The 20,948-nt window shown below is 48.9% G+C and overlaps 1 long non-coding RNA gene across 3 annotated transcripts in view; it reads left to right on the forward strand.

Annotated features, from left to right (window-relative positions):
* The window catches only part of LOC106149734, a 9,330-nt gene extending 6,346 nt beyond the window's left edge, over positions 1–2,984 (forward strand). Inside the window, exons 2-4 of one of the 3 annotated variants that reach the window (XR_001236091.1) lie at positions 1,039–1,310; positions 1,611–1,651; positions 2,717–2,984. This is a non-coding gene — a long non-coding RNA (uncharacterized LOC106149734). The remainder of the gene's footprint in view (positions 1–1,038; positions 1,311–1,610; positions 1,652–2,716) is intronic. The other 2 variants (XR_001236089.1, XR_001236092.1) reach the window with 2 other exon arrangements.
* Positions 2,985–20,948: the final 17,964 nt, after the last annotated feature.

Consider the following 20,948-nt stretch of genomic DNA (forward strand, 5'->3'; position numbering starts at 1 on the left):
CCCCCCCCCCGCAAAGACTTTCCTTCTCAATACCTCAGTGTGGTAGCATGATCACTCATTGGCCTGACCAGGGCACATGGACACTGCACATGCTATGGAACAAATGACAGTGTCCAAAAGTGGAATATGTAGGCATGTGTGGGAAGAGGGACAAGAGTGATGGAGAGCAACCCAGACTTAAAGGGAAGGTCATGATTTCAGACAAAGAGGAACACGTACTGGGCAGTCCACAACCACGACTACCGCACGCACTTGGTCAGGGAAATTCAAATTGTGAGGCATGGAATTGGGATTCTACTCCTAACCTCATCAGTCCTACTATAAACCCTCAGAAACAGGGGCACTGAACTGTGATGTCATATTGTCTCTGCATTCACTTACTGTGTGTTGAATGCAAACCTCCCAGGAGTTTATAGCTCTGAAGTTGTAGTAGAAGCATAAATAACATATGTGAGTGTCATTCTATCCAGTGTGTCAGGTCCTGTGAACAAGGTGCTCACGGATGAAAAGGAAAAGAGACAAGAAAAACAAGAGAGGCAAAAAATTCTGGGATCAGGGGCATACAGCCTTTTGGACTGCAGCCTCAAATACCAATTTCAGTCACCTTTTATTGAGTGAGAACCTAGGGCATAGCTAGTACTAATGGGTGGATACAAAACGTTTTAGCAAGGATAATCAAAGGATTATCGTTTCCACATGTAATCCAAGACACGCCTGTAATCCCAGCATCCAAGACACGCCTATAATCCCAGCACTCAAGAGGCTAAGACAGGAGGATCATAAACTCAAGGTTAAATAAATCATTGTGTCCTTAATGCATTCTAATCAAAGAATGTCCTTCTCTGCATGTGAGAAATAATCAATTTCAGAATTGTGTAGTGTAGTTCTGCTGGGAACTTAAAAGAGGGTAGAGATTTATAAACAGAAGAGACTTGCACAGCTTATTAGTACTATTCAAGAGAGAAGTGTTTTTCAGGGAGTCATGGGTTGTAGAATTTGCTACCCTAAATGTTGATATGCGTCACTCTCTCTCCATAGTTCCAGACCACGTTCAGAACTTCCTCCCACACATGGCCCAGGCAGAGGGAAAGCTCAGAGAAGAAAGGGAAGCTGCTCTCCTGGTTGTTTCAATGCTGAAAATTTGACAGGCCCTGAGCAAAGTTTTACAAATAGTGACTGTGCTTTGTCTTCATTGAACACGGTGAGATCATGAGGCTTCCTTGTCACCTACAAAGAAGAGCGAGAGCTTCTCCACTTCACTTCTAAGCATCATTTCCCTGGCATGAGCTCGTGTTTCTGTCACAGCCCAGGTACATGGTCACCGTGCAGTTGAGGCCTTGTGGGTCCCTACGCTTCCCAGGCAGATCACAGGGATTTGGTCACATGGGGTCACAGGAGGGTTTTTCAATCCAGTCCTGCCTTTGCTGTCTTGAAGCAGTATTTCCTTAAATGGCCTACCTGCTTTTACCCCTCCATCCAAGCCCCAAAACAGGTCTTTACAGTCTGGTTTATTAAGTGTGCCAAATAAATCATGTGTTTAGGACAGTGGATGAGTCCATCAGCTTCATGTGGAAATGATCACAGTTCATATCATTTTATTTCTGCATTAGAATTGCCGTGATAACCCACGCATCTGGACAGACCTCACCCTGTACGTAGCCCTGTCTAATCATGCCCACATCCAGTCAGCCCTGCCTGCAAACAGACCCCAACCCACCCTTGCATGTGAGCTCCATTGCCTGCAGCCCTGGTCCTCGCAGTCATGGTCTCCCCTCTGCACTCTGGCAGGAGCTTCCTAGTGGTCACCCTGCTCCGCTCCTTCCTCCCGGGAGCGTTCTCATGGTATGTGGCCACAGTTTGGAGCCAGGAACCTTCCCACTGTGTTCACTGGACTTGGGATTCCTTCTTAGGGCTGTGGTCCTGCTATAAGCTCCATGTTGGACCTTACCTTCTGTGAAACATCTGCTGCCCTAGATCTGCAAATCCAGAGTCATTGCTCATGGCTACAGGAACTTGAGTTTCATGCAATTTCTACATCTCCTGAAAAAGTGTTATTGGATTTTTTTCAACCACTTAAAAAAAGAAAAGCCATTCTTAGTTCACAAGCCGAACAAAAGCAGGGAGCAGGCAGGGTTGGCCCTTGGACGTCATTTGCTGCCGGAGCTTTAGGAGGCAGGGTTTTGTGCCGACTTCTTTGCTGTTGAGTCTCTAGTGCCTAGCGTGGTGCCTGACTCGTGTTACTGAGCGAGTGCTGGTGAGTGTGATCTGTGTGTACACAAGTAGGCTGGAGGACACTTTGGCTGTCTTTGGCAAATGCAGGTCATTGTTGTGCTAGATCCTGCCCACTGAAAGCATGAAAGGGACAGTTTGTGCCAAAGCATTTCTCCCCATTAACGTGGGAATTGAATCCAGAGTCCTGAGCATGCTAGGCAAGCACTCTGCCTGTGAGATGGATTCTGGCCCTTTGCTGAAAATTTTATTTTGAGACCAGGCATTCCTAAGTTGCCAAGGCTGCCCTAGAATTTCTGATCTTCCTGCCTCAGGCTCCTCAGTAGCTGGGATTATAGGCATGTGCCACTGTGCTTGGCTGTGACAGACATTTTTGCCCTTTGCGTTTCAATATTTTAATGGAACATTCATTGTTCCCTGTGTAGTCTTATCACAACTTTTTGGAGGACTGCCCTAAAATAGATTTCTCACTTGGTACTTTCTGTAGGTTGATGCCTCATGTGGGATGAATAAGGCAGATTCAGAAGAAGCAGGCAGTTCAGAAGAGAACTCCCAAGACATTTTGGAGGACAGTTCAGAGTCCCAGGGCAAGGTTGACAGCATTGCCTGGGACGTCACCAGGGATGACATGAAGCTTCCTAACTCAGAAGGTAGAAGAAGCAAGATTGAAGTTTGGGACAGTGGAGCAACTAACAACAAGAAACAGTGAAATAAATTATATAAAGAGAAACAGGTGATTCATATCTGCTCATTCTGTGAAAAAGATTGCAGTTTTGGGTGTTTTGCATTTTTTGTATCTACAGTGCCTCTATTCTGTTAAAACAAAAACTTTAGACCAATCTAACTAACAGTTTGGGCAGTTGGGCAGCATTCACCATAGAAAGGGGTTCAGACATTTACTGTGTCTTGAAAAGTAAAATATTTTATAGCTGAACAGAGACACGAAGTGCAGAAATAACGTGATGAATCCCGGCGAGGCCTTCGCCTAGGCGCAGATGGTCTGGAACGCGAGGCCTGAGCTGGCCGAGGCTCAGTGTTTGTGTGTGGCTGAAACCCAGCTATTTGTCCCCAAAATACACTCCTATTTCCACTGTTTAAGACTTTTTCTTTGTGAGTCAAGTTGTGAACTGTAATTATACTTCCTTTTCTAAGTTTACCATGGGAGGGGGACTCTAGTTTTTCTTTCTTTTTCCTCCCATATTTCTTAAGGATGTCCAGAGGACCTGTACTTCCTTCTGTCCCTTCACTGCAGAGGAAGCCTTGTTGTAGTGTAGGAGACACCAAGGCAGAAGTGAAGCACTGCACTCTTCCACACAAGTGTCTACTTCTGAACAGATGAGTGTCTCTCACAGAGCAGTCTCTCTGTGGTTATTTCAGTATTTCCTGTGAAGGGAACCTCTCAATCCCCACTCAGAACAGCCCATCCTGGTGTAAGTGTCCCATCCACTCCCCCATTACTCTCCAACCTTACTCGGCATCCCTGAGCCCCACAGTCTGCTCCCAGGGAAGCAGACAAATGAACCCCTCCCGAAATGCAGCAGGACATCCAGGGGGAGCAGTCTGGAAGTCCTCGTCACAGATGTGTTTGGCACTGCTGCCAAGGAACATTCAGGGACAAGGCCCTGTGCCTGGGAAGAAGCTGCTGCCCCTCTAAATGACCTAGAGCAGCCCTGAAGCTGAAGTCCCTTCTAGAGAGACCCAGGAGCCGACAATGATATGTGGCCACTCTTCCAGTGGGCCAGGAGTCTGCCTGCTGCCTCGGGTCTCACTGAAGCACTGAGATCTCTCCCCTGAGAGAAAGCAGCACCTGACTCCCTGTTCTGTGCCATGGTTTGGCCAGCAGCTGTCACATCTCCCCCAAGTGGCCTGGGACACTGGCTTCAGTGTTCTCCCTGGTTGTCTAGATCCCAGTCTCCTCTAGGCCACTTGGATGTGAGTCCAGCTCAAATGTCAGCATGGTGTCTTAATGAGTTAATATTATCCCTTAGCTATTGTGGACTGACCAGGCCCACAACCTCCTAAAAGAATGGATGGCAAAGGCTTAAATAAAAGAGTCAAGTGGTATGATTTTAGGGCTCCAGGAGGATCAAAACCCTCTAACAGAATTCAAGATACTCTGGGGGTTGAGACAAAGATTTTCTCTGGGTGGCCCATATCTATTTAGTTATCAAAACAAGGGAGGGGAGTACTGAAGAAAGGTGGAACCCTTCAAGGACTTCTCCAAGTAATACGTTATTAATTTAGGGGAACTATGCTATCTCCAGGAAGGTCTCCAACCTGGAGTGAGATGCCTGCAGCTACAGTCTTTGTCTAGTTAATTGAGGTTGGAGCCAGGTGTCCTTAGCTGTGGTCTTGCCTTGTCCTTTGAGGTGTCCTGGCTTTACTGCCCATTACAGCTCTCAGCAGGGACCAGTGACTCATGGGAGGTTCACTTATGAGTCCACCACCCATCTCCCATCTCCAGACAAGGGCCTAGGCCTTGGTCAGGGTCACAAGTAAACACGGAAAGCCATTTGGTTAATATTAAATCCTGCTCAGAGCCGCTTCGCAGTGGTCTCCATCAGTGCCTGTCCTGGGTTCCTGACACTCAGACCCTGTTGCTGCCTTTTGTAGAAAGGGTTTGGGGTACTGTGGTGTGGCTCGGATCAGGGAGGGAGGAGCCTGGGCTCAGTGTTCTTATCCCAGTTCTCTCCGAGTCCCAGTAAGCTATAATGAGCACAGCCAGCCCTGCCCAAGACTCACCAATCCCCTGGTTTCATCTTGTAATTTTTTACAGATGAGCCAGCTGCCAATCAAATGGTCTCATAGATCACTGACATGACAGCCGTCAATTAAACAGGTCTCTTGCCACCAGGACAGCTGAGCTGTCTAGACCCCCACACATGCTTGGACCAATCAGCAAGCCTGAGTAGGAACCAGTCACAGGCCTGCAGATGCTATATAAGCAGTACTACCCTCACAGTTCTGGGGTGAATATAGAGGTTCCCTCTCATGTGCCAACCCCCCTTGCTGTAGCACAGCTTATGGTAAAGACTCGCTCTGGTGGTCTCGTAACCTGCCCATGATTGATTTCTTGGATTTTGTGGGGTCAAAAAATCTTGTAAACCTACTCAGGATTCTTGTCCTGAGAAGCATGGACAGATTGGTCTCTTTAAAAAAAGGAGCAATAAACACAGGAGCAATTAGCCAAAAAGACCCGGAGTCCAGCAGCCAGCGAAAGTCAGTGACAAGGAGCAGCAAGCGGCCAAATCTCCCTACAGCATCTAGAACAAGCCAGCATCGCACCACGGTGGAAGAGACCGGCAGCTGACTCCGTCAACTGACGGCATCCAGCAGTGTCACTAGCAGATCTGTACTGTGCCACGTCCTGGTTTCTGTCTTAATGGAGAAAAGAACCCTGAACTAACTGGCAACAAAGCATTCCTGTCCATAAGGTTTGAACTCCTGTATATGAAGCATCATGACCTTCAAATGAACATGCTCAGGAATACTCTGCCTCTATAGCATCGACAAGCCCCTCTCCGTGGAACATCGTTGTGAGTGGCTAGAACTGGAAATTGGTCATATGTGTGAGGGCAGGATAGAGCCAGAGTGCCTCAAGCAGTCAAGGTACCTCAGTCTTGAGAAAAAACATCCTGCCTGGACAATTGCAGTCATTAGTTGCTAGGCAACATTGCCTCTCATGATACTTTGCAAGGGTATAAATTAACATTCCTACTATTGTTGTGCAGTCCTCTAGACCTCTGAAGTAAAGAGGCTACTCCACCTGACCCAACCTTTGTTTCTTGGGTTTATTTTCCTCATACCCACCTCTGTTCCTTCCCAGGGTACACCGAGAGGCCAACAAGTTCCCTACAAACATAGGCAGGTCTCTCCAGTATCAGCCTCTCCTCCTGTGCTTGGAGACATTACTCTGGGAGACACCCCTGCTTGTGCTCTGTAAGTCATGAACCTTTCCTTATGCTTGGTCTCCTGGTTGTGCTTACAGGCTTTGCACTAACCAGGGGCAAAACTGTTGCTTCCATGTTGTGGTGCACTAACAACTGGTGGTCAACTTGTAACACCCGGCTGAACTGAATCAGTGTGGTGTTGATGTGGAAGGCCCACCTGAGGATCACTGCCAACAAAATAAAAAGAATTGGAGAGGAAGAAGTAGGCTATTGGGGGCTGTTGGTTCTCCTGGAGGAGCTTGTCATGCTGGCTTTCCTGATAAACTCAACTGTTCTCATTGTCCAAGGAGCTCCAGACCTGCCAAGAATGGCTATGGGCTCTGGTCCTCACTTTGAGCATCACTTCCTGGCTCTGGAGGGAAAGATGGTGCACCGTTCAATGTTCTGGAGAAGTCTGTCATGTTGGCTTTCCTGATATGGACTCAGCTGTTCTCGTTATTGGAGGAGCTTGGGACCTTGCTGTTGCTGAGAATGGCTGTGGTACTTTTTGGGGGAGCTCTGGTTTTTACTTTGAGTGTTGCTTTTTGACTCCAGTGCAGTTCCCTCAGCCTGCTGGCACAGATCCTTCATTCTGCTGGCACAGACTTTCTAGCTTCCACCGATAACCTTGGGCCTTCCCAGTGCAGATTCATAAAACAGACCTACATGAGGCATTGTCATGGGCTCTAGGCCTCCAGCTGGACTCATGAGGGGCTTTGTTATGGGTTCTAGGTCTTCATCTGGACTCATACAGGACATTGCTGTGGGATCCAGACCCTCAGCTGGATTCTTTGGGTCTTAATGTGTGGGCAGATTTCCTGCGCTTTTTTCTTTTTCCAGTATCGGGAATCAAACTGAGAACCTCGTGCTTGCCAGGCAGGCACTGTGCTGCTGAGCTAAATCCCCAGCCCCTCCTGCACTCTTTTGAACTTGACTCTTCGGGTGACTATTATAAAATAATCCTGTAAATTGTATGTTCTGTATTGTATTGTTTTCCTTGCACACCCTGACCACAACACATGTGTGCTGTGGTGACCCAAACAGGAAGCCCTTTTCCTAGAAAGCTCAGGAATTTCCTCAGTCGCAAACAGCAGCAGTGGCGGCTCCCTAGTCTTGCCCTCCTACGCTGCCGAGGGGTGCCAGGGCAGGCAGGGATGCTCCCTCCTACAGCCTAATGCGCCAGCCCTCCACCGCCTTCATGCTTTGCAAACTCAGCATTCATGTGATGAGCTGTGCTTGGTCATCAAGTTGGGTAACAGAGTCCCGATAACCAGGGTGGCTGGGGGATTGCATGACACCTGTCCCAGATGATGCTGAGGTAGAAGAACAATGCCCAACACTTCCCTTTGATGTGGCCCAGGGAGATCAGCACTAGCGCCTTCCTGTCTCCATGGAGGCTGCCCAGGCAGCTGCACTCGCAGCAGGAATGTCTCTCATCTCTTCTGGGCCTCAATGGGGGACTTGGAGGGAGGTCCATGCATGTAAGGAGTAATTTGGGGAGGGGCCGGGACCACTGCCTTTATCCTTGAAATCCACGGACCCCAACAGGCCAAGGTCACCAGTGACACCTCTCATGGGGGCCCCCTCCAGAAGTTTCTATAGAAATGGGTGGGGCTATCAACCAAGCAACTGCTTCTCCTGCCCTTGGTTACAGTTGTGCCATGAGGGCTGAGGCTGCCCCAGCTGCACCTCTGTCATGCTCTCGGGGAGATACATCCCTCAGCACAAGCTCCTGGCTCTGCCCTGTAACCTCTGTGGAAGACCCCGCCTTCCTCAGTCGCTGCTCGGAGAATCCCAGAACAGAGCTACAAAATGCAGGGAATTACAAGCATGTGGACCCCTCTTTTTTCTGTTTATACTCCTTAGCGGGCACGCCACAGCTCACTCTCAGGCACGACCTGCTGTGCTGTAGCCCTGGCCTGGAGTGGTCCTGTGCCAGAATTCTTGTCTCAGGGAGCACAGGGTGAGGGGTTGCACTGAGAAAGACCCAGTAACACTGAGGACTAGGAGCCCTGAGAGCTGAGAGTGGACAGAGCAGCAAGGAGTCGGAAGTGGTACTGACCATACGGACCAGCACAGCCCCGCGGTGACCTGCAGAGACCGTGCAGGAGCCCAGAGAGGCAGGGAAGCCACGGAAAGAGCGGCCCTGAGCAGCAACCGCAGTGAGCCCTGCTGCTGCTGAGAAGCTGAGGGGTGAGTGAAGAAAACCGGGAGCTGTAACCTGGAGAGCAGTGGCACAAGGGGCTCAGGTGCACCACAACCAAAGTGTGGCTCTCTGGTACTGAGAGCCAGGAGCATGAACACTCGAAGCTCACAGCCTCGAACATCAAGCTGCCCTTCTGGACTTCAACCCAAGCTGAGCAAACGGAGCAAACCAGCAGCTGGTGATGGAACCATGCTAGCCAGGGAACGTCACCTCTTCTAGCTGATCTAGAGCAACTCGGCCCATTAGTCTCAGTATGCTGACCCATTCCTACCCCGGGCAGTTCTGTCTGTCTTTACAGTGTGTGACTGATGATCTCAGAATGAGCGGGCTCGGAATGTGCCTTCTGGAGGAATACACGTAAGTCTCCCCAGTTAAATTCCTGCACTTCCTGTGTTTGGAGATGACACGGACAAGTAGCAGTGCCGCCCTTGCCCTTCTCTGCTGATGGGGGAAGTGCTCTGACAGGCGGCTCTCACACCCTCCCCTGGAGCCCCTCAAATGCCTGGGGGAGCCTAGTATAAGCCACCCAGGAATCTTCACGACATCCTTAGGGTTGCTTAGTGGCCACTGTTCTGACTGCAGTGACAGGAGGTGCAGCTTGGCTAACAGCTGTGTGCCCCTGCCCCTGCTCCAAGTAACCACCCTGACAGGGCAGAGACGGGGAAAAAGTGGGACCCGTGTCAGTGTCCCTGCAACCCCCCCAATTCCAGTGGGCCACGATCAACATGGTCAGCCCTCTTCCTGGATAGTCCTTGAAAGAGGCAGGTGGATGGATTTCAGCACCACCATTCTCTCAGAGACCCAGCAGCTGTCAGTTGAGCAACTGCTTCCCCCAAAGTTCTAGATGTCTGCCTTGACTGCAGCAGAACCCAGGTCAATCCCAGAGGGCACTGTGACGGGCTTTTCCTGGGCCCAGACATGGGCCTGTGGGTGCATGCTGCTCTGCATAGGTGTCACCCCCACTCACCCTCTGAGTACTGACCACCCAGCCCCAACCAGGGGCACGGCACAGGTCCAAAGGAAGCCTCACTTGGGTGGTTCCGTTGACTTGATTGTCACTCATATCCTGGGTGACTTGGGCTTAGAAAGTCCTGTGAATGAACTCCTCATTTTAACATGGGTAGTGTGGGCAGAGGTTGCATTAAAAAGAATTGGATCATTAGGGCTGCTTGACCTGAAGAGTTCTAGTGTTCGGTGTCAGGACCAGCAGTGATCCCTGAAGAATGGGCAGCATCGACTACAACAACAGTGGCAACAACAGGTGTCACCCAGCAGGACCGGCAGCCCTGACAGGGACCTGCAGGCGGCCCCACAGGAGCAGGGAAGCTGCTGGAAGAGCTCCAGAGAGCTGCCAAGGGGGCTGCGGGCCTCCAGGGCTGTAACACTCAGGGATACAGCGCTAAGGGCGGAAGGCCATTGCCACTGGGAGCCAGAGCCACTAACACGGCTGCACTTTGCCCACTCGTGATTTCCATCTGAGTCAAGCAAAGAGCGCTCATTCTTTTTCACAGAATAAGCAGGAATGAATAGTGTATTTATTTTTAGATTATTTATTTGTTGGCTGTTTTAAACCGCTGGACTGTCCAAAACGTCAATCTTGCCTTTTCCATGTTATGAATTAAGAAGCTTCACGTCATCCATGATGAATTCACATCCATGATGAATTCACATCCTGCTATCATCCTCATCCTGCGGCTCTGAACTCTCTTGTGAACTATCCTCTTCTTTCAAATCTGCTATTTCATTTCAAAAGAGGCCACATTCTGCAAGAAGTATACATAAGAAGTCTATTTAGTCTATTCCTCAAAAAGAATTGTAGCCAGGCGTGGTGGTGCATGCCTGTAATCCCAGCACTCAGGAGGCTGAGGCAGAAGGATAGTGGTGAGTTTGAGGCCAGTTTGTGCTACAAAGTGAGCTCAAGGCCAGCCTAAATTGCATAGCAAGACACTATCTCAAAAAGACAAAAAAAAAAAAAGTTGTACTAGGACAGCATCATTTCTTTCATTTTTTTTTTTAACCTCCTCAAGGGCAATTGGAGCTACATTTCCATTTGAAATTGAATCATAACTGATTCATTTCATTTCAGCACATTAAGCCTGGCAGTTAGGGTGCAGTGTCAACTTGAAGAGCTTTGGGATCTGGCCAGGGATTGGTGAAGCACACCCAGGGGTCCATCTGGGTGTGTCATGAAGGCGTGGCCTTGGGGACTAGGGCTGGTCCCTCACCCCTTCCTCTCTGGTGCTGTCCCCTGCCCTGCTTCCTGGCTGCCCTGAGCTGAGCAGCTCTGTGCTGCCCCTCCCTTCCGCCATGATGTTCCTGCCCTGGAGCCAGCTGACAGTGGACTGAATTCCCAGAAGCTGTGAGCTAGGTTACACCTCTCCTCCTTTAAGTCGGGTGTTGATATTGTGTCCAGCAATGGAAAAGCTGAATTACCTAGTTGCATTCATCTGTAAAAGGGGGGTGATCATTGACAGGCATTGTGGAGCATCAGTAAGGAAAGGGTATTTAATTTCTGTATCTCTCAACAGAGACACAGCACATAACCACGCACATGATAGACCCTCAGAGTTTGTGAAGCCACTGCTACGGCTACACAGTAAATGACTAAGATGTCTACAGTACGGAAGAAGAAAAGAAAATGAGATCATTTTCACATATGGAGCCCTAAGCAAAGTGGCACAGGCTAAACAGTGAATAAACCCTAGCTCTCATCCCCTTCAGGCACAAAGAAAGGGAAACTATGGATAAAATCAAAGGCATATTTGTATCTGCAGACCCAAATCTACAACCCCAGGAAGAGGCTCTTGCTGTGCCTTTGGTTTTAGCCAAGGAATCAAGTGGAGGAGGACAAGGGCCTGAGACATGACTCTCAAGAGCTGCCTCCGTCACTTGCTCCTCTCTGGGACACCTACAGCTTAAAGCAGGAAAGGTTTACTTTGGCTCGCAGTTTGTAGAGGTTTCAGAGTGCAGGATGCAGCACAGAGGGTAATAATGGGTAACTGAAGCCAGAGATGATCGCGTGCTATGTGAAACTGAGCAAATTACCTACTCATGTGAGCATGTGATTCTTCATTCTGTGAAACACTTTTCCTTTGGAGAAGTCGCCCCTGTCCCCTCTGGGCCTTTGGCTCAGATCAAGGGCAGAAAAGACGCCCATCCCTGACAGAGCCGCTCTCTGGGGGACTTATGTGCCCGGGCCCCTCATGCCCTGCTCCAGTGGAGCCAACTCCCCAGCGCGAGCGCCCCGAGAACAGGACTTCACCCCAAGGCTCTGCACACCACTTCTTGCTCCTCACTCTCTGGTGCGCAAACCCTGCACACCCTCCAGCACCGCTGGGGAACCGGGCGCCGAGTGCTTAGGACTCGGAGCTCAGCGATGGCAGCGGCGTTCAGGGTCCACACCCCAGCCTTGCTGCTTCTCAGGCACCAGATCTGCTGAAAGCTGCTCGTCTGTGTGACACCGTGCCTCAGTTTCCCCACCTGCAGAAGGCAGGCCACAGCAGAGCCCTGGCAGGGGCTTGAGGGCTGCGTCTGTCATTTGACACCACGATGGCGGCTCCCGGGACCCTGCGGCTCTCACCGAGCCTCTCCTTCAAGCTCGTGTCTCTGAGGCCCGGGAACAAGTCCTCTGCTGTGTCCTCCTGCTCCTTAAATTCTAAGGATGCCTCCGGCTCTGTGCTCCAGCCACCGGCAGGGGACCTCGCGGAACGACCCTGCCATCGCCCTGGTCTCTCACCTCCAGGTTGTCTCCGCCGTGAGCAGCTCTTTGCACACCCGGACCCCTCACGTTCCTAGGGCCGGCCGGGGACAGAACCGTGGACCTCTAGCCACCTCCCTAGCAAGAAGGACCAGGGACTAGTCCTCAGACAGAGGCTCCTCCCAGGGGGCGGGTCCGAGATCGCGATTGGAGAAAATCGGGCTGTGGGCGGGGCGGAGCACAGTCCAAGTATCAGGCCGAGGGCGGACGTCGGGGCGGGGCGACGGCCTCGGCTGGGGGCGGGGCCTGGGGCGGGGCTGGGGGCGGGGCCGAGGTTTCCCAGGAGGGCGGTTTCCGCGTGCGCGCAGGCCATTCATTGCTGTAAGGGGAAGGGGCGCGGTTAGAAGAAACGAGCTGAGCAGAGCTCAGTTAGACCTAACAGGTGAAAAGCATCGCGTGTGCTTCTCCGTGGGGAACACTGGACAGTAGATCCTCGGGAAGCTGAAAAAGTGGAATGATTCTTTCATTCCTTTGATTTTTGAGACAGGGTCTCACTGTGTGGGCCAGGCTGGCCTTGAATTTGCTGTTTATTCTTTTTTATTTCTTTAAATTTATTTTTAAAAATCGCGGCGACGGTAACGGAACTCACCGCCTTAACCCTGGCCCGAGTGCATCCCTTTCCCCCTCCCCGACCTCTCGCTGCTGTCCCTGCATTCAGCCGGGCAGGGAGGTGCAGTCCGAGGTCCTCGCGCCCCGCTTCTCCCACTGCAAACACCGTCCCGAGCTTCACCCCCGCCGCAGCTCGGCAGCACCCTTTCTTCTTAAGGCTGAATAACGCGCCCCTGAACGGGCAGGCCACGCTGTCCCGGCCCGTTCGCCCCTCAGCAGGCAGCTGAGTTGCTTCCACCTCGCATGGGTTTGCAAATATTCCCTCCTTTTCCGTTCCTTCGGGTTCACCCCAGAACTGAGCTGCTGGGATGATGAGGTCGTTCTACCCTTTATCTCTGCAAGAACCTCCAAACTGCTCTCTACACAATTTTACTTTTCCACCAACAGTTTCTCCACATTCCTGCAAACATATTTCGTTTTCTGTTTTTCTTTTTTTTTAATTGGTGGTCATCTCAAAGGATGAGAGGTCGGATTTCCTTACAATGTTGATTTACATTTCTCTAATGATTAGCGATGGTGACAATTTTTCATGTGCTTGTTGTTCATTTGTATATCTTCTTTTCAGAAATACCTATTCAAGTCCCTTGCCCATTTTAAAATATAAAATTTATTTAGTTTTTGTTGAGTTAGAGTTCTTTTTACATTGCGATTTTGTTTCGGTTTGTTTTCTTGGTGGTGGTGGTTGTGATGGTGGGGTAGTGATGGGGATTGAACCCAGAGCCATCACCCTGAGCTATGTGTTGTTTTCAGCCCGTTTTATCTCTTATTATCAAACGGGGCCTTGCTAAACGGCTAAGTTCCGTCCTGGACTTGAACTTGTGATCCTCTTGGCACAAATTTCCAGAGTGCTGGGATTACAGGAGTGCGCCATTGCAGCCAGCATGTGTTCTACAGATTAACCCTTTATCAGACATATTAGTTGTAAATGTCTCCCACTTTAGGTAGCTTTTTTTACTTTGCTTTTTCCCTCTTTGTTCTTTTTCTTTGCTGACCACCTTCAGCATTTGCAGGCCCCTGTTCTACAGAATGCAGAGCTGAAACAGAGAACTTGGAACAAACTTTCTGCTTCTAAACCAACAGCAGCCCCAGAGTCACGGAGACCAGTGAAGTCCAGCCTCAGACCACTCTTTCCATAGCTGTGACTTAGGGCCGTCTGATCTCTGAACTTCTGTTTCTTCCTCCGTCAAATCAAAATGATAGCACCATGGAGTGGTGCACATCTGTAATCCCATCTACACGGGAGGCTGAGGCAGGAGATTGCCAGACTGGCTGCCAGTTCAGGCATTTTAGGAAGACCTTGTCCTAAAATTAAAACTAAAAAGCGCTGAGGATACGGCTCAGTGGTAAAGAGCTTACCTAAGCAAGCAGGACATGGAGGCTCACATCTATAATCCCAGCACTATCATCCTAGGAAGGCTGAAGCAGGAATGATTCCAGTGTTTGAGGTCAGTCTGGGCTACATAGTGAATACAAGGCCAGCCTGAACTACACAGCATTATCATCACAGAAAAAACAAAAACAAAAATAATAAATAATAAAATAAAAAATAGAGCTTACCAAGCACGTGTGAAGTCCTGGGTCCAAAGCCTGGTGCTGAAGAACAATTTAAAAAGCACTAATCAATGCTTTCCTCCTCAGAGTTACTGTCATTTCACTCCTAATTCTTTTTGCATATCTTACAATTTACTTACAACATAATGTTAAGTTATCTTCACCATAATAACAAAATGCAGCTACCACCATTATATACATTTCATTCTTCCTTTTTTAGCAGTACTGAAGCCCAGGGGCTCTCTGCCTTTGCCAGATCAGGGGTCTTGACCAGGTTCTTGGTGTGCAAAAAAAAAAAAAAAAAAAAAAAAAAGAATATTTCTGTGCTGTCACACTCATCCTCCCCACACACTGTTTTTTGTGTATTTTTGTTTTGTTTTATTTTGTTTTCTACTGCTGAGTACTGAGAACTGAACCCAGATCTCATACATGCTCTCCCACTGAACTATATCCTCATTCCTTCTTTAAAATTTAATTATTTTTTTAAAAAGCTTTTAAAAATTTTAAAAATTTGGAAATATAACATCTCACTAAATTGCCCAGGCAGGCCTTGAACTTGGAGTTTTCCTACATCAGATCTGTCTTTCCCTTTGACATTGCCAAAGCAGGCCACTGACACACTGGTGATAGACCCTTTCTTTCTTTTCTTTCTTTCTTTCTTTCTTTCTTTCTTTCTTTCTTTCTTTCTTTTTTCTTTCTTGGTCAAGATGTCACTATGTTGTTTACACTGATCTCGAACTCACTGTGTAGTCCAGGATGGCGTCAAACTCATGACAATCCTCCTGCCTCAGCCTTGAACGTACTGGGATTACGGCTGTGGGGCAATATTCCCGGCTAATTTCTGTTTCTTTAGCCACAAATCTGGAAGAGGGGTGGCTGCAGAAAATAGGCATAGAAACAGCACATCATTCTCTGCCTTTTCTTTCTCTCTCTTGGTGGGATTCTCCTAATGCTTCTAGAGGGTTCCTGTTCCTCCATCCTGATTGTTGTAACTTTTACTTGGATACCATTTTACACTGATAGACAAGGTACAAGAGCAGCACACTTCGTGTATGCCTATTGCACAGACTCAAAAATGGGGACATTTTGTACCTCCCCTGTTTTTCATCATACTTTCTTTCTCTGTTTTGAGATAGGGTCTACCTAAGTTGCTTGGACTGACCTTGAACTCAAGATCCTCCTGCCTCAGCCTCTCCAGTAGCTGGAATTATATGTAAGAGCCACTGCACCATGTTGCTTTACCATGTTTTCTATCTTTCTCTCTCTAAAGCTTTTTAAAAAAATAATTAAAGGGCAAATTTTAGACTTTGTGTCTGTCTCACGCCAAACACTTCAGTGGGAAAGCCCGAGCAGAAAGATCTTTTCATCTATACCCAGAGAATAATAATCAAAAGCTGAAAATTCAACATGAATACAGCACTACTATGGGATACAAGATCTGTATTCAAACTCCAGCCATCTCAGTACTGCTTAGAGATATCCCAGGTTAGGGCAGTGTCTTAGTCACCTCCCCATGTCTGAGACTTAATCCCTGACCCACAGCATAAAGGGAGAGAGGTTCACTTTGGCTCACAGTTGGAGAAGTCCTGGTCCTCGCGTGGTCAGTGGTTCCTAGGGAGAAAGGTAGGGTGGACAGGCCTGGGCGGAGAAGAGATGCTCACAGCAGAGTGGCTGGGAAGCAAAGATAGAAGGGTGGGGTTGGGGAGGAAGATAAACCCTTGCAGGCCACGCCCCCAGTGACTACCCCAACCAGGCTCCACCCCCAACTGCAGGCTCAATGGTGAACTCACGAATGGGGGGATCCACTGATGAATAGAGGATTCCTATGAAACAATCACTTTCCAAAAGTTCCTCGTCTCAAAATTTTCAAAGGAGACTTCCGGTGCTGGGGGCGGGGGTGGGGGGTGGGGGGGGCCTCCTTACATCTAAACCGTAAGAGGCACCGAGTCTTCTCTGATATCTGTGAGACCTCCACGGTCATATTGTTGTCATTCCTGACTGAATTTTTTTTTCCAGTACTGGGATTGAACATGGAAAACCCAGACCCTTCACATTGAGCTACATCTTCAGCCTTTTTTTGCGGGGTGGGGCTTATAAGTTGTTAAATTGCCTAACCTATTAATTAAAGCCTGGGCTACATACTCAGTTCTCAGCGAGCCTGTCCTAAGTAGCAAGACTCTGTCTTAAAATACTAAAGTAAACTAAAATAGGCAAGGTAAAGTATAACTAAAAGTAAAAATAAAATAAATTCCCTGACTGGATGTGAACGTGAAGTCTCCTGGCTCAGCTTCCCAGAGTGCTGGGGTGACTGGCAAGCACCACCATGCCCAGTAGGACTTTGATATATTTGAAGAAGAAAAGCCAAAGTTATTTTAGGCTATTCCTCAACGGAGGTATCTCTGGTACTTCCCCATGGTTAAATTCAGGTTGGATATTCTCAACAAGATCCTGCAGATGACACTGGGTCCTTCCATCATGTCACAGCGGGAGGCAGCTGATGCAGGTGAGTCTGATCCTGCGGAGGTGAGCGCTGACCACAGGGCAAAGGAAGTGTCCTGTCAGGTCCCACACTGTGGACCTGCTCCTTCCTTCTCTGTGGCCGACCGGCCTCCCTGCAGAGATGTGGACACACACAGTCCCTCGTTGAGAGTTCTATCCCTAAATCTCTCCTCTATTAAGGATTCCCTCTTTCCTGTCTTCTCTCTGTGTCAGATGATACTCTACTCTGAGACAGAGCTTTCTCTTTTCTGATTACTTATTTGGTCATTTATTCACATCAGTGTTCTGTTTTGCTTTGTTTTGTTTTCAGACAAGCTCTCACTGTGGAGTTAAAGCTGGCCTTGAACTCACTATGTGGCCCAGGCTGACCTTGAACTCACAGTGCTCCTACCTCAGCCTCTGAATGCTGGGATGACAAGCAAGGGCCACCACATCCGGCTCCCAGGCCATATTCCTAGGTTATGGGAGCAGACACAGCCTCAGGCAGGGATAATAGGAAGGATCAGTATCAGGCCTGCTTGTTTCCAGAGTCAAGATTACAGGGACCAAGGCAGATGTCCAGCCTGTCCTGCAGGAATTCTAAGTGGCCCCAGGAAGTCATCTCCACAGCCTGAGGCACTGGGGCCTGCTTCATCCACATGGTGCATGTAGGACTCTGCAGGGAGTGCAACCCTCATCCTCAGCCATTCCTGGGAAGTTCAGTGGTGCGGGCTCCACAGCACCCCACCTGCAGGCATGGGGAGGGCAATGGCATGCAGGATGCAAAGGAGACCCTGGAGGAACCGAGCCAGCAGCACCAGCACCACGTTCCTGCCATGGTCCCAGGGCCCTGGATGCTGCCCTGCACTAGACTTGATTCCGTGAAACCTCCATTATCACACGCTTTCCCGTGGGCATAGCCAACCCCAGTGTGAGCATGAAGTTTCCACGAACTTATTCTAGCCAAATAGAATACATCGGGCTGGGTGCTTGGCATCTCCTCAGGAAGCTCAGGCAGGTAATTTACTGAGAGTTTGAGGCCATCCTGAGCTACATTGTGAATTCAAGGCCAGCCTGAGTTATATGCTGAGACCCTGCCTCAAAAGCCAAAAAAATGAATACTTTCCCAGGGTCATACCTGTCTTATCTACACTATTTTTAGTGTGTCTATGTGTGCCGCTAGGGATTGACCCAGAGCCTAATGCATGCTGTGCAAGCATGTACTACTGAACTTCATCCTCATGCCTTTAAACTTGCAATGTTCTTCCCTCAGCCAGTCCTCTCTCTCCTTTCAAACTACCAAAACAGACCACAGATGCACTGGTGATTAAATCCTTTCTTCTTTTTCTATACGTAGTAAGATGCTGTTTAAAATAAAAATTGCTCCCAGCCTCCATGCAATAGTTCTCTCGGCATAGAATGCTCTTTCCTTCCTTTTCTAGTCTTCTTCCTGCAACTCCTCTTAGCATGACCATTAGGGCATGTGTTTGGCTATCCCCCCTCAACACATCATGCATCACTGGTGGGGCTTTTTCAGAGGTGGTTGAATCTAGAGCATTGATTCATGCTGCAGTGCTAGGATCAAAGGTAGATGACTTTTAAATCAGTCCACTGATTGGTTTGGCATTGCCCTAATCCCAGTAACCTAGATTATAATGTTGCAGAACTCACAAGACTGAAGAGACCATGGATAAACCAGAAGGGTTTATTTGGGTTTACGTGAACATTGGCTCATGTCACTTGTGTTCAAAATGGCTAAGTGCCAAACAAAGGAAGGGTTCCACTTTTATACATGCTGCTGAGGGAGTTGGTCTAGTGGCATGTAACTTGTGGGTGGCCAGAAGGAGAACAAAGACAGTTTGTCAAGCTGTGACAGTTTTGTAGCATATCTTTGTGGCCTTGCTCAGGCATAATAGGATATTGTGGGAGCATGAGGTTATAAAATTTTACTTACCACTTTTATCTGTGTTAGAACAGAGAACAACAGTGGTAGGGAAGAGTAAATTTGGGAATTTACTCTTGACTTTCTCTTTTTAGTTGGGGAGCATGGCAGAAGAGCCTGGTAGAGGAGAAACAGTCCATGGCAGGGCAGTGGGAAGCAGAGAGATCAAGGAGGAGGAGGGCATAGGCCCTTCTAGGCCATGCTCCTATAACCCACCTCTTCCCACAAGGTTCCTCCTCCCAATATCACATTACCTATAAACTCATCCATGCACTAATCCAATGATAAGATTCACACCTCCATGATCCAATCACCTCCCCAAATCCCCAACTATGAGCATATGATGCTTTTGGTGGAACTCCCAGATATTATCACAACAGGAGACAAATATATCTGTCATATTCTAGGAAAATATGTGCTATGGTCTGAACCTCAGTCAGCTGGATTTCTAACAAAAGAAATAAAACAAAACCTGTATATAATAATATAAAATTCAAAATGCCAAACATTTGGTAAGTACAGAATGACAAGAACAATTTTTTTTTTTTTGGTTTGTTCTTGAGACAGGGTCTGGCTATATAATTCAGATTGTCCTTGAACTCACTATATAAGCCAGGCTGGCTTCAGCCTCATAGAAATGCTCTGACCTCAGCCTCCCAAGTTCTGGGCATCCAGGTGTGTGCCACCACATCTAGCTAAAAAAATTCTTTAAAAAAAACCTACAAGACAAAGAGCTTCAGAAGCTGGTGATGTGATGCAGGTTCTGCACTGCTCAATGGCTCCTTCTTTCTCACTGACTGAGGGCCATTCTTGGGGAAATGATCTCACAGGCAGCCTGGAGGATGCATGCCTCACCAACCCTGGCGACAGCAAAGCCCTATGGAGACTGTTGGCCTGGCTGGAGCCACTGTGGAGATGGTCATCTACCTTCTCATGGTGTGAACCCCCTGCAGTGGCAGAAGCCCTCACTGCACAGGTTGTCTCCATGACACTGGCCATGAGCCCTTCCTCAGCAAATACTCGGTATCCTGGACTTCCAGCTCCAGCTCCTCCTGGGCCTTCACCTGCTCCAGCTCCTCTCCTTCTCTCTCTCCCCACTGTCCTGCTCATCCCCACTGTCACTCAAGGGTGATTCATGGAGATCAGCTCCCCAGACTTCCTTTGGCCAGGGCAGGGAAGTTGAGCTCATCTCTTCACAGCCCCTCTCCCATCCTGGAAACTTTCTCTGTCTCTCGAGATGCCAGGCAGGAGCTCACATTGCTTCTCACACTGTGGGTGACCCCCAGTGTCCAAGGCAGTGTCCACAAAGTGTTCAGGGCCCTGGACCAAGAGTAGAAACCTGTTGCTGGTGTGACTTGCTTAGTAACTTGACTACCTCCTTAGTGGCCTGCAGACCACTGTCCTCCCCATGTCTGCAGCTGGAGTTGCTGTGATGCCCACACCACTGCAGTTCTCAGGAACAGGCCTGGGATGAAGGTCACTTTCCTTGCAGAGTCCTCAACTCCACCATTCGGGATGAAGCAGGCTCTGGTGCCTCAGGGCATGGAAATGACTTCCTAGGTCCACTTGGAATTCCCACAGGACAGGCTGGACATCTGCCTTGGTCCCTGTAATCTTGACTCCAGGAACAAGGAGGTTTGATACTGATCGTCCCCAGCATCCCGGCCTGAGGCTGTGTCTGCTCCCACAACACAGAAATATGACCTGGGAGCCAGGTGTGGTGGCCCTTGCTTGTCTTCCCAGCATTCAGAGGCTGTGAGGTAGGAGGATTGTGAGTTCAAGGCCAGCATGGGCCACATAGTGTGTTCAAGGCCAGCCTGAATTTCACAGAGACCCTGTCTCAGAACATCAAAACAAACAAAAGAAACCCTGATGTGAATAAATGAATGAATAAGTGATCAGGAAAAGAGAGAGCTCTGTCTCAGAGTAGAATATCAACTGACATGTAGAGAAGACAAGAAAGAGGGGATCCTTAATGGAGAGAAAATCTAGGGAGAGAACCCTTAGTGAGGGGCAGTGTGTCTCCACATCTCTGCCGCGAGGCCTGTCAGCCACAGAGAAGGAAAGAACATGTTCACAGTGTGGGACCTGACAGGACACTTCCTTTGCCCTGTGGTCAGCGTTCACCTCCCCAGGATCAGGCTCATCTGCCTCCCACCGTGAAGTGATAGAAGGACCGAGTGTCATCTGCAGTATCTTGAGAATGTCCAACCTGAATCTAATCATGGGGAAGTACTAGAGAGACCC

This window comes from Chinchilla lanigera, unplaced genomic scaffold (assembly GCF_000276665.1).
Source record: "Chinchilla lanigera isolate Chin_1 unplaced genomic scaffold, ChiLan1.0 scaffold00004, whole genome shotgun sequence".
In the NCBI taxonomy this organism is placed as follows: Eukaryota; Metazoa; Chordata; class Mammalia; order Rodentia; family Chinchillidae; genus Chinchilla; species Chinchilla lanigera.